Here is a 12,076-nt window from a genome sequence, read left to right on the forward strand (position 1 = left end):
TCCCCCTTCATCAAATTTTGGAAGCTATGCAAGTATGAAAACACTTCACCATCTAATTGCAATCACACAAAGATTGCCACAGTTCTCCTGTTTTCCTAATCCTATACCTCAAAATCCATCACAGCTACCAACATTTAAAAATTCAACAGAATTTTACCACTGCTTTTCTTTCATGTGGAAAGAGAAACATGCAGGGATTTTAAAGGACTCTACAGTTGAGTAGTATGAGAGGCCATTCTTCACACAGAGACATTTTCAGATAACTAGACTAAAGCAGAGGCCTTAAGCTAGCTAGAAGGAGGAACCCACTCTTTAGTCAGCAATTTATTCAGCCCTGTTGAGGTGGGATTATAGAATACAAGACTGCTTCACAGATTCATTGCTCTACTAGTGTTAACTAGCAAACCAATTCTCATCTGCTATTTGTAAAAACATGCTATTTTTAACACTTAAGAGATTATTGGAAAACCTTTTATGCAATAGTAGGTTTATTTTTGCTGTAAAGTTTACATGCTAAATTCTCGCACAAGTACTGCTTTAAGACAGCAGATCTGTCTGCTATTTATAGCTGATAGTAGGAGCTCGTCACATCACTATGGGAATATGACATCACTATGGGAATATTTCCTTTCACTTATGGAAACGCCCTTATGACGGGAACTAAACATAGGCATTTTCCACTTCTGGTTTTTAAAATAATAAAGTCATGTTTTCGCTTTCAATACTGACTGTTAGTAATGCAATTATTTCTAGCAAATTCTCTCTACCTAGCCAACAACTCCTGAATTGTCTCAAACCACAAACATCTTACAAAACCCATTAAGATCATATGTAAAAAAATTAAGGTTTCATATCAAGAGATGGTAAAATGCCCACTTTTTCTAATTCGAGAAAATCACAACAACATCTTGTACCTGCATAAAGTTTTTTTATGCCATGCTCACCAGACCTAGTCCATTTTTTTGTTTCCAACTGCTGCCATCCCTGATGGCTCTGAGACATTCACAAGAACACAAAGACAACATGCCTCCATGCCAGAACAAGAAGTCCTTATAGATCAATGGGACTTTTACGCCTTTCCTCTCCAAATCTGTTCAGGAGGGTCAGGAGATGAAAGAAAAGATCATTCTGTCTGGCACTGATGAAACCACCTTCTTAGCATGACATTGTATTCCACCCTATATATCTGACCATGTTAATACCTCCCTCCAAAAAGATCCGTGAGAATCTCATGGATGCATGTCCCCCTACATTTACAAAGGAGAGGAACTGAATACTGTACCAGATCTCTTTAAACCCGTCCACTTTGCCCATGCCATTGGCCACCCTACATGATGAGTCATGTACCCTGCCAGCTTTATACATCATGCAGCTGCCAATAAATGCATAACCACCTCCTTATAAAGCAACCAAGGTCCATCATACATAGAAAGCAATGGATTTGGGGCTAATATTTGCTGGACAATAGCACATCTAATTCTGAACATCTTCAATTTCGAGTTCTAGTATACTGAGAGAGCAGAGAAAATTTATCTCCCTGCAACATTTCTAATGTTGTAAATCTATTTTATGTCCCCCTTCACCTTTCCCCAAACAAATCTAAAAATCCCCATTGTTTTATCCTTTTCACATGAAAAACACACCAACCCCTTGACCATTCTAGTTGCCGTTCTCTGGGTGTCAGTCTGTTCTAAAACCAGGAAATTTCAAGACACAAAGAGATAATATTTCTAGTTTCCTGATGGTTCAGGGTACTGTTTAAATACCCAAAACCTCTGGTCAAAGCTACCAGAATTATTTATTTATTGAGCAATTATAATTTTCATAACTTGTACCCATTTGTTCTTGCCTCACTCACCTCTGCCTTTCCATGCTGTTGTTGTTTATTTTATTTCTAGACCACCCATTGGCCAAGGTCTTCTGGGTGGTTTACAAAACCTAACAAATGCAATGCAGTATTAACTTCATTCTAGCAGCGGGAAGGCGTTCAAAGGCGTGTCACTCAACAATCAGTAATATCACTAAAGAGCCGTATATTTTAAATAATGTGTAGCCAAACACGCACATGAAAATAAAATGGGAGAAAACAATGTGAAGCACTGTGTGGGTAAAACAACAAACTGATATAATTCATTAGCAATAAACATCACGTGTCATTTGAGAACACTTGTAGTGGGACAACACTTTCCAGCAGGCACAATGACAAGCTATATTGGCATAATGGATTATTATGCCTGGTGTCATGAGATCAGCTCTATGGCACATCCAAAACATAATAATCAATTCTGCAGATACTTCAGAGTGGGGGAAACCTAAAGAAACAAAACTATGTGAGGCAGTAATGTGAAGTAACTGAATGCTTATTTTTATGTCAAGCATATACTGGCTTTGTATCCCACCCTTCAAGAGGCTCAAAGCAACATACTGTACATTGTGCTTTTGGGCGGATGGTGCAATTTGTGGTCTCTCTCAACTACAGTACTGTAGCTATTCAAAAATATATTCCAACCCTGTAACCTAACCTAATGGAGGTTGGATTCACGTAATTCAATTAAAGCACATTTTACGCACATTTAAGGCAAGTGGCTTCCGCCAAAGTATCCTTGGAATGGTAGCTAAGGGTGCTGGGAATTTTAACTCTGTGAGGGATAAACTACAGTTCCCATAATTCTTTCTTGGAAGTCAAGTGATTTACAGGCCTGCCGAACCTGCTTTAAATGTGGTGTGGATGCAACAGGAGTCAGTTTGTAGGTCTAGTAGATACATGGCTTTGAAACACCCAACCCTATATTTGGCTTTAGTTCTCTAGTACTAATAGAATGTTCTGTCCATGGGTAGTCAAATTAAGGCCCAGGGGCCTGTTCCGGCCCAGTCGCCTTCTCAATCAGCGTGTTTTTACATGAATAGAATGTGTGCTTTTATTTAAAATGCATCTCTGGGTTATTTGTGGGGCATAGGAATTCGTCCATTCCCCCCCCCTCAAAATATAGTCTGCCCCCCCAAGGTCTGAAGGACAGTGGAGCGGTCCCCTGCTGAAAAAGTTTGCTGACCCCTGCCCTGTCCTTCAAAAACTTGCTTTCAACAAATCATTTACCAAAGTACTGAAATCCTACATGCACTTTCCTTCTGGTAATGATAAATTAAGCAAAAAGTAAATCACCATTGTTTCCAGGGCCTTCAGAATGAAAGGTAGCAAAAGGGTGTCGTGGGATTATTTGTTCTAATTATATTGTTCAAAGATCATGCATTACAGTTAAGTAATTTTCTCATCTTCAAAAGGTATTAGTTACAACAGGATTCCTACACTGTGGAAATTATGATGCTCCAGGGTTCTCAGGGGGGCGGGGGTGGGGTATGTTATCTGGTGCCAGTTAAAAATCTCATTACAAATAATAGCCAGTTGAAGAAAGATTAACGAAGTGTTGGATGGTGACAGTGGGAAAAATAAGTTATTTCTTGAAAGCTGTTTCCTGTGGATGTTCTCTTGAAAGAAAGAAAAAAGGCAGAAGAACTGTTATAAGATGGAATTCTACCCAGCAGAAACACTTTTCGCATTGACTCTCGACTTTATTTATTTATTTATCTAATAGAATGTATATACCATTGGATTGTAAAAACAAACAAAACCTTCCCAGTGGTTTCCCAAAATATAAAATAAAACATAAAAATTATCAATAACAACATCTAAACATTTTGAATATTCAAAAGTATTGAATATTCAAAAGGTGATTAAAATCAAGAATTGTACTAATGAATCAGCACAAAAATGTTATATGTGTTAATGATGGTCACTGAACCATATAATTAAGAGAAACTTACAACTACTGATTCAATTGGCCCTAAATCAGGCTTCCTCAACCTCGGCCCTGCAGATGTTTTGAGACTACATTTCCCATCGTCCCTGACCACTGGTCCTGCTAGATAGGGATCATGGGAGTTGTAGGCCAAAAACATCTGGAGGGCCAAGGTTGAGGAAGCCTGCCCTAAATGGAATGCCTTGATTGGAAACCACTCAGTGCTACAGATCATGTGTAAATCCAGCAGTGCCAGTTGTGATGTAGCAATGCCCTACATAACAACACATACTGCCTGGTGTCAGAGAGTTGCAAAGTGTAGGTGCTGCCACACTAAAAGAGTGTTTTCTCACAAGGATGGAACTAGTATTAAGTGGCACTTGTGGCAGTGACAGTTCCGCAGATTGAAGTGGTCAAATGGGCGTATATGGGGTAAAGAAAGGAAACCAGTCCCAAAATTTAAAGGGCTTTATATACTAGTAGAAACACCTCGAACTTGCCCTGGTAGCAAATGGGCAACCATTTCAGATCTTTAAGCGGAGGTGTTATATGCTGACAGGGAAGGGAGGAAAACAGAGACAATGATAAACAAAGAATTTTTTTTATTACAGGTGCTTAGACTTAGTTTCAACAGAGAAGGAGGACTTTGTCGACTGTGGCAAAAGTTTCACAGAAAAGGTAGGCATTGAGGCTGGCCTTGGAGGAAAGGAGACAGCTAGGTTCACATAGGGATTCTGCAAGGGTAAACGACAATGAGAAAGAAAAAGTGGAATCACTTAAGGGGAAAGACCTTCAGAGAGTTGAGGGTGGCAGCCTGGTTTTTAAAACTTATTTTATAATTTAATAGGAAGTGTACGAAGAAGGAAACTACCCATCTTTTAAGAAAGGCACTATTACATCAAATTCTAAGTCAGGATCTGTAGTCAATTGATCCAGAGAAATCAGAGCAGTTTTTTCCACCACTCAAAGGAGGGGATACTGCTGCATCAGTCCTGCAACATCAGGTTAGATATCCCCTAGGCATTGCATGAGAGAGTAAACAAGGAAGTAAAGCAACTGTGGTTCAGTCCTACGCAATGTTTATATACCACTCGACTATAAAAAAAGAAGAAGCAAGCAAACCTCAAAGCAGTTTTATACAGGTCTAATAATTTTCAATGGAACTTAGTCCAATCCAGGTTATGTGTCCATAGAATTGCAGCCCCAGATTTTAATTTTTCAAAGAAAAAACAGCAAACTTCAGACCAAACCAGTATGTAGGGAAGCTACCCACAAAACTAGGAACTTCAATGAGAAATTTTCAGACATGGTGTTCAAAGAAATAGATTTTGTTAAGAAATGTGTCATATCTATGGAGTAGAAGATTTCACAGCTGAAAACGTGTCCAAATACCAACCTGATTCACATTACAGAACAGCAGAGGTAACTTGCATTATCAGTGCACTAGATAAATATACCTTTTTTAAAGGCACAGAGGTCTATTTAGAATCATGCAACAGTACTGCCACTTCAAAGAATTTCCAAACAATCCATTAAAATGATAAAAGTAAATCAAGAGCACTTCATTTCATAAAATACACACACTACTTAAACACAAACACAATGAATAAGCTGCATTTGAAGTAGGTTTTTTTTTAAAAAAAATAATAACTATTATAACAGACACAGATCACTCATCTATGAACATGTTAACATAAAAAAGTCCTACTCTCTCAGACCACAGGTTCATCTGGTCCAGCATCTTGTAAGCAGCCCAGAGGCTTCCAGGAAACCCACAAGCAAGGCAAGGAGGCAGCAAATCTCTGTGATATTCAGAGGCACAATGTGACCTCTGAACCTGGTGGTTCCATTTTGCCATCATGGGGTAGTCAAGATAGGTTCTCCTGTGCGAGTCCCACCGGGATGACTGGGAGGTGCACAACAGCACTTCCCTAAAAACTGTGGCCACATCAACATACATTTAAATTACCTTTAAACTAAGCATACAACTTCCACCTCAATCTTGAAAGTGGTTGTTTACCCCTCACAGAGCTATAATTCCTAGCACCCTTAGCAAACTGCAGCTCCCCGAATCCTTTTGGGAAAGCCCACATCCTTTAAATGTGCTTTAAGTATACGTGACCTGTGACCCTGTGTTTAAAGAGGAGCACTTACAATCCATCCAAATCCATCAAGGTTTTCAAGGTATTTATAGCCTTGTATCATCTTTGGGAATATTTTTACTCTAGCACCAGCACAACTTCTTAACATCCCACCCCCCTTTCCCTTCTTTTACCTTGTGATATGCTTTGCTGGACTGAAATCCAACAGCGCAGCCCTTAGCAAGTTGAATCTGAAGTAAATCCCAAGGTGTCCCAACGGAGCCTGCTCACAAGGAAGTGTGCCTCGCTAGGATTGCAGCCTGTATAAAAACACACTTCTGCTAGCATCTGTTGAGCAGTCTTGCACTGAGTCTGAATGTGTTTGAAAGTTCCTAATGGGCACACAAAATGCTATGCACTCATATGCACTTCTTTGATGAACTATCGTAAAAAAAGAGAGAGAGGAGGATATTCCTGTGGCGTTGCGAAATAGACAGGGAACAGTTCTGCTTAAGTGTTGTGCACCGTTGGTTAAAAAAAGCAGCACAAACCAGTGGATGTGAGAATGTGGGCATCCACTTAATCTCTGTTTATAAACATGAAGGGGGAAACAGACAGAAGTAGAGGAGCAGAGGAAGAATGATGGAGCGATACCTGTGAGGGAAGCATTGGTCCACATGATCGTTCGTAGGGATATGGAACATAATGGGAAAGCCAACATCTGCTTCACAAGGTCCTATCTACAGAGTGAAATATACTGGAAATACTACACTAAACATATAGGGGGTATAGTCACATAGGGGTTTAGGATTTAATGCAGACTTGTGGCGTTTACAAATCATCATCAACAACAAAAAGTTAGTGAGAACATGATACAGTGGTACCTCGGGTTAAGTACTTAATTTGTTCCGGAGGTCCGTTCTTAACCTGAAACTGTTCTTAACCTGAAGCACCACTTTAGCTAATGGGGTCTCTCTCTGCCGCCGTGCCGCGGAGCACGATTTCTGTTCTCATCCTGAAGCAAAGTTCTTAACCCAAGGTAATATTTCTGGGTTAGCGGAGTCTGTAACCTGAAGCGTATCTAACCTGAAGCGTATGTAACCCGAGGTACCACTGTACAAGCATTTAAAATGCTGAGCAAAGTTTAAAGGCAATACCCACTTGTCTTTCCTCAAAATAACTCTTACAAGATCTCCTCAGTCCACGTTGTACTTTGCATCCTGCCTATCATAAACTCTTATGTTCAACTAGTATATTGCATCATGAAGGCGAAATGTCAAAAGAAAGGAAGAATCAGCATTACCCAGCAGGACCAATGGCTGCGACTCTGTATAAGGCAGCTTCTCATGTTCCTATTAGCTCCTTGGGGGGTTAATGCAAATAACAAGTCTGCTGTGAAAGGCCTCTCTTCACAGAAACCTAGAAAAGCCAGGTCCCTAGGACCAGCATACCCATCCCAGTATGGCAGCATTGCACTGCTGCCATTAGCTAAGTTAGCGACAAGAGGATCTGGATAGCCATTTTGGCATATGAAACGTTAATAAGGCGTGCCTGTGATTTTCAGTGCCATTATTCATTTACAGGGCTGAGAGCAGCAACTGTGAAAGGCATCAGGGAAGTCAGGGAGGTGCCGCCAAAATTACCCACCTGGCTCTTATGCCAACCAATGAACAGTCATTGTGCAATGTTTACTTCAGAACTGATGAGTAAGATATATGCAGATGTACAAAAGGTGTGGCAGTTAGAGCTGTAGAGAAACATAAAATGCCACTTGCATATGCTTCAGTTTATGAATTCTGGAAATGTTTGGAGCAAAAGGCTTTTGGGGGAACGACCAGTTTTAAGCCAGGGTGGGGTGGGCCCAGAGCTCTTTCCTCGTTGGTGCCAAGATGGTGGAACACCCTGCCCATTCCTGTTGGTCTTCTGAAAGACAGCCAAGGCCTACTTTTTTCCCCAGGAAGCAAATTTTTGGCACTGCTATTAAAATTAGCCAGAGCCTGATGCTTTTATACTAAATCTGTTTTTTTAAAAAAACAAACCTGAAATGTTAGTTTACTTTTTCAAATCAATACATTTTATGTATTTTAATATATGCACTTGTTTGCAGCCTTAAAAATTCATTTAAAAAGATGGGATAGAACTCCCAAGATGAAAGAAAATAAAAGTCACCATGGGTTTTTTGTACACATGTAAAATTTGTTTGATTTGCTGCTTCCAAGCCATGTTCTGGATGTCTAATATGGAATGGCTGCCCCCCCCCCAAATATGGTCCTCTGTTTGGGTCCATGATGCTATTATGACAATGTTTCTCATTTCTAATGATTAATGTGTCAACAATCGCTTATCAGTGAATCCTGCAAGCTCTGTGTCTTCCTCAATGTCCCTCAGATCTCATATAAATATATGTATATAAGAATACTTACGTTCAGTGATTTCAGTAGTCTACTCTGAGTATGATTAATGCCCAAAATTGCCCCATAGTAATAAAAGTATAATTTTAAATCAGAGAACTCAATGTACCCAGTGGTCTCGGGCAGTATCCAATGAACACATTCTATTAGTGGAACAATTTCCATCTGTGAACCTCCCCACAACCCAAAGAACAGATTTGGGGGGCTGAAGTGGAAGGAGAGAAGGGAGTGCCATTGTTCAAGGAAGGAACCCTGCACTGACAGGAGCTTACTTTCTACATTAGATGCTCCCAGGTAAATGCATATGACTCCAGACTCAAGACTGCAATCCTAAACAAATTCATTACTGAGTAAGCCCCACTGAACTCATTGAGGATAACTTCTGAGTAAACCTGCATAGGAGTGTGCTGATACGTCATTTTAAAAAGTCGCCATGTTGTCTTTGTCTACATTTTTATGTAGTGAATTGAATTTTTATGGATATATGTATTTATATTCTTCTTTTCAAGGCCCACATCTTCACTTGAGGACTCACATGACGAAACAAACAAATTCAAATACTAAACAAGCACACACAGTATGAATGGATGCCGTTGTGACTGAACAGATGGGGGATTGGTGCATGAAGATTTCCTTTGGGTTCGAGGCTTCAGGTATGCATGAGTACTGTAAGTGAAGAGAAGGCTGATATCCTGGTAAAGTATTGATATAAATTAAATAGAAATTGTAATGTTTATATTAAGCATGGATTTATCAGATTCTTTTTGAATTACTGTGTTGGTATTGACCCACATTTATTGCTTACTAATTTATTACTATTAATTTGGAAAATGTTCACCCACCTTTCCTCCAAAGACCTCAGGGCAGGTTACGACAATAAAATGTACACAAAAGCAAGTTCCAGTATTGTTTTTACTTTCATTTCACTGATGAGTTACTGTGTTTTATTATTATGCTGATGTAGATATAGCAAATTGACTGAAATGTTATGAATATGTTTTGGTTCTTTTTGAAGGTTTGTTATTGTCATGACTCACTTTGAGCTGAATTTTGTTCCCTTTAAAACAAGGCAGTGGTTCTAAAACATGTGGCTGCTATAAAATAGGGTTGCCATATTTAAAATAGTCAAAATCTGGAAATTGAGCTTTTGGGGGGCAAAGTCAATGAAAATTTAAGTTTTTGAGCTATTTTTAAGGAAATTCACCAAAATCTACATTTGCCATACATCCAGATGGCAACCCTACTACGAAAACAAACTAAAAAAGTGAGAAGGGTATTATAAACCATAAAACTGGTTATAAAGCCATGTTTTAGAAATGGAAGTCAACACAAACTGAATGTTGAGAGTACACACTGGATATATATTAGGAGTGCACATCAGGTCTGTCTGTGGACTGAATACCAACATGTATTAACAAAATTTGCGAGTCCTGAAAAGGGCCTTGAAAAGGGGCCATCTTACATCACATTTTGCCTGCAAAACATTCAACACTTGACCTGACACGACTCAGTTGGTCTGTCCTATCCATATAATTTCAGGGTGGCTTTTTTGTTTTTGTTTTTTGTTGTTTTTTAAAGGTAATTCAGAATGCCATGAATGTGATTTCCTGTAACCAGTCCCCAACCCGCCCAGTCCTCTACAGGCTCCTCCCGTCCCTCCAAAAGGGACCAGTTGTTTGTCTTCACAAAACATCTGGTCTAACCTGTGTGCATTAGGCTAAATTAGTTGCCATGTGTATATTATTAGCTGAAGCCAAAATGGACTCTTGCTTTGAGGAGTGATTCCTTTACATGATTATGAGTCTGAAATACTTTTCCATTTCATACTGGTGCTTTGAAGTTTCTACTGCAATTATTTGTATGTTTTAATAGATTTAATATAGATAAAAAGTTTACATTCTATTACTGTTTATTTTTTTAATCGCCCCTTATGCTTTTAGCTCTTTCTGTTCAACAACAACAGCAACAACACAAATAATAATTTTATTATTTATACCCCACTCATCTGGCTGGGTTTCCCTAGCCATTCTGGGCGGCTTACAGTACATATAAAACATATTAAAACATCAAACATTAAAACCTGCCTTGAGTCCCTGCTGTCAGGGGAAAAGATGGGATATAAAAAAATACAATAATAATTATACTGGGATGGAGAGCCTGTAGCCCTGTGGCTATATTGTTGTAGTACAACTCCCATTGTTCCTGAGCACTGGCCATGATGGGAGTTGGGAGTCCAACAGCATCTGCATGGCTGCAGGCTTCATGTTTTGAGAACAGGCAGAGTACAGTGGTACCTTGGGTTAAGAACTTAATTCGTTCCGGAGGTCCGTTCTTAACCTGAAACTGTTCTTAACCTGAAGCACCACTTTAGCTAATGGGGCCTCTCGCTGCTGCCGTGCCGCTGCTGCGCGATTTCTGTTCTCATCCTGAAGCAAAGTTCTTAACCCAGGGTACTACTGTATTTCTGGGTTAGCAGAGTCTGTAACCTGAAGCGTCTGTAACCTGAAGCGTCTGTAACCTGAGGTACCACTGTATGTTGAAAGTTAATTCACGTAGACTGCAATCATATAAGCACACTTACTGACTTCAGTGGGGCTTACTCACTAGTATGACTTGCTTCTGAGTAAACCTGCTTAGGCATGTCCTCACAGTCACTTAGAAATGCTGTGTGCTTTGAAATATTTAAGCAATGGTTTCAAAAAGCTAACTATTTTAAAATGCCGTTAAATTCTTGTAATTGTTACTTACTGTAAATAATTAATTACCAATACAGTACTAGAATGATTTTTATTTATTAATATTACATTATATTATAATACATCAGGAATCCATTTGGGATGGATGAATGTAAGCTTTGATGCTGATTCGTACCAATGCGTCAGCACAAAAATGTTGTACTTGTTAATAAGGGCACTGAACCATATTATTAAGAGAAACGTATGACTACTGATTCAATGGTATGCCTTGACTGATGCTACAGACCGTGTTTAAATCAGGCAATGCCAATTCTTATGCAGCAATGACCTGCATAACAACACTTACCTACTCATTCAGTACAGCTGTACTGAGTTCAGTTTCACATTGTTTTGTCAGTATTCTTCCTGCAGAAGACCTTCAGGGTTTTCCATAATCTCCCCCATGGTCTCTTAGATCTCTCAGATCATCATATGCAAATATAACAGAATGGGCTAGTTCAGACAATGGTGACCACAGGGCAAAACTGGAAACTTCCACTTCAGTTTTTGGTTAGCTGCAGCTTGCCGTTTCATAGAAACCCAACCAACTTATTAATCTTAACTATTGTTTGATTGAAACAAGCCAATTTCAAAATATGGTTTGTTTCAGACCTTAGTTAAGATGGCCCACAGTGTAGGCTGAGATGCAACACTAAACCACAGTTAATCCAAAATGGACATGAAAGCTTCTAGCCTCCTCCTTGCAGTCATGCTGGAGGTGAGGGGAGAGTTTACTGTGATGTCTGAACTGGCCCACTGTGTCTCAGGTGAGGGATTAGTTGGCTCCTAGCCATGCTGAGACACTGAGAATGACAGCTGAGTAGCAGTATCACATTTTGAGAGGCTCTTGGGTCACAACTTGGAAACCAAAGTTTCCTTTACACCTTTTCCCAAGAACCGATGCTATGCCTGCAGCTGTGGAGGCCACAGACCAAGCATACAGAGCCACTGTTCTTCTGTACTCTGCCCTTCCCATGCCCTTGAGTCTCTACAGTATTTAATGGAGAGCACTTTGTAGCAGGACAGAAACAGGAAAACACAGCAAGCATGTAAAG

The 12,076-nt window shown here is 39.6% G+C and overlaps 1 protein-coding gene and 1 long non-coding RNA gene across 9 annotated transcripts in view; one reads left to right on the forward strand and one right to left on the reverse strand.

The window, feature by feature from the left end:
- The window catches only part of FRY (FRY microtubule binding protein), a 192,863-nt gene that overhangs the window by 125,208 nt on the left and 55,579 nt on the right, over positions 1-12,076 (reverse strand). The window lies entirely within an intron of this gene.
- Positions 2,389-9,300, forward strand: LOC309369011. The gene is made up of 3 exons (XR_014168007.1): positions 2,389-2,747; positions 4,406-4,472; positions 8,796-9,300. It is a non-coding gene; the product is annotated as an uncharacterized lncRNA (long non-coding RNA).

The sequence above is a fragment of the Podarcis melisellensis genome (genome assembly GCF_964234715.1).
Source record: "Podarcis melisellensis genome assembly, chromosome: 4".
Classification (NCBI taxonomy): domain Eukaryota; kingdom Metazoa; phylum Chordata; class Lepidosauria; order Squamata; family Lacertidae; genus Podarcis; species Podarcis melisellensis.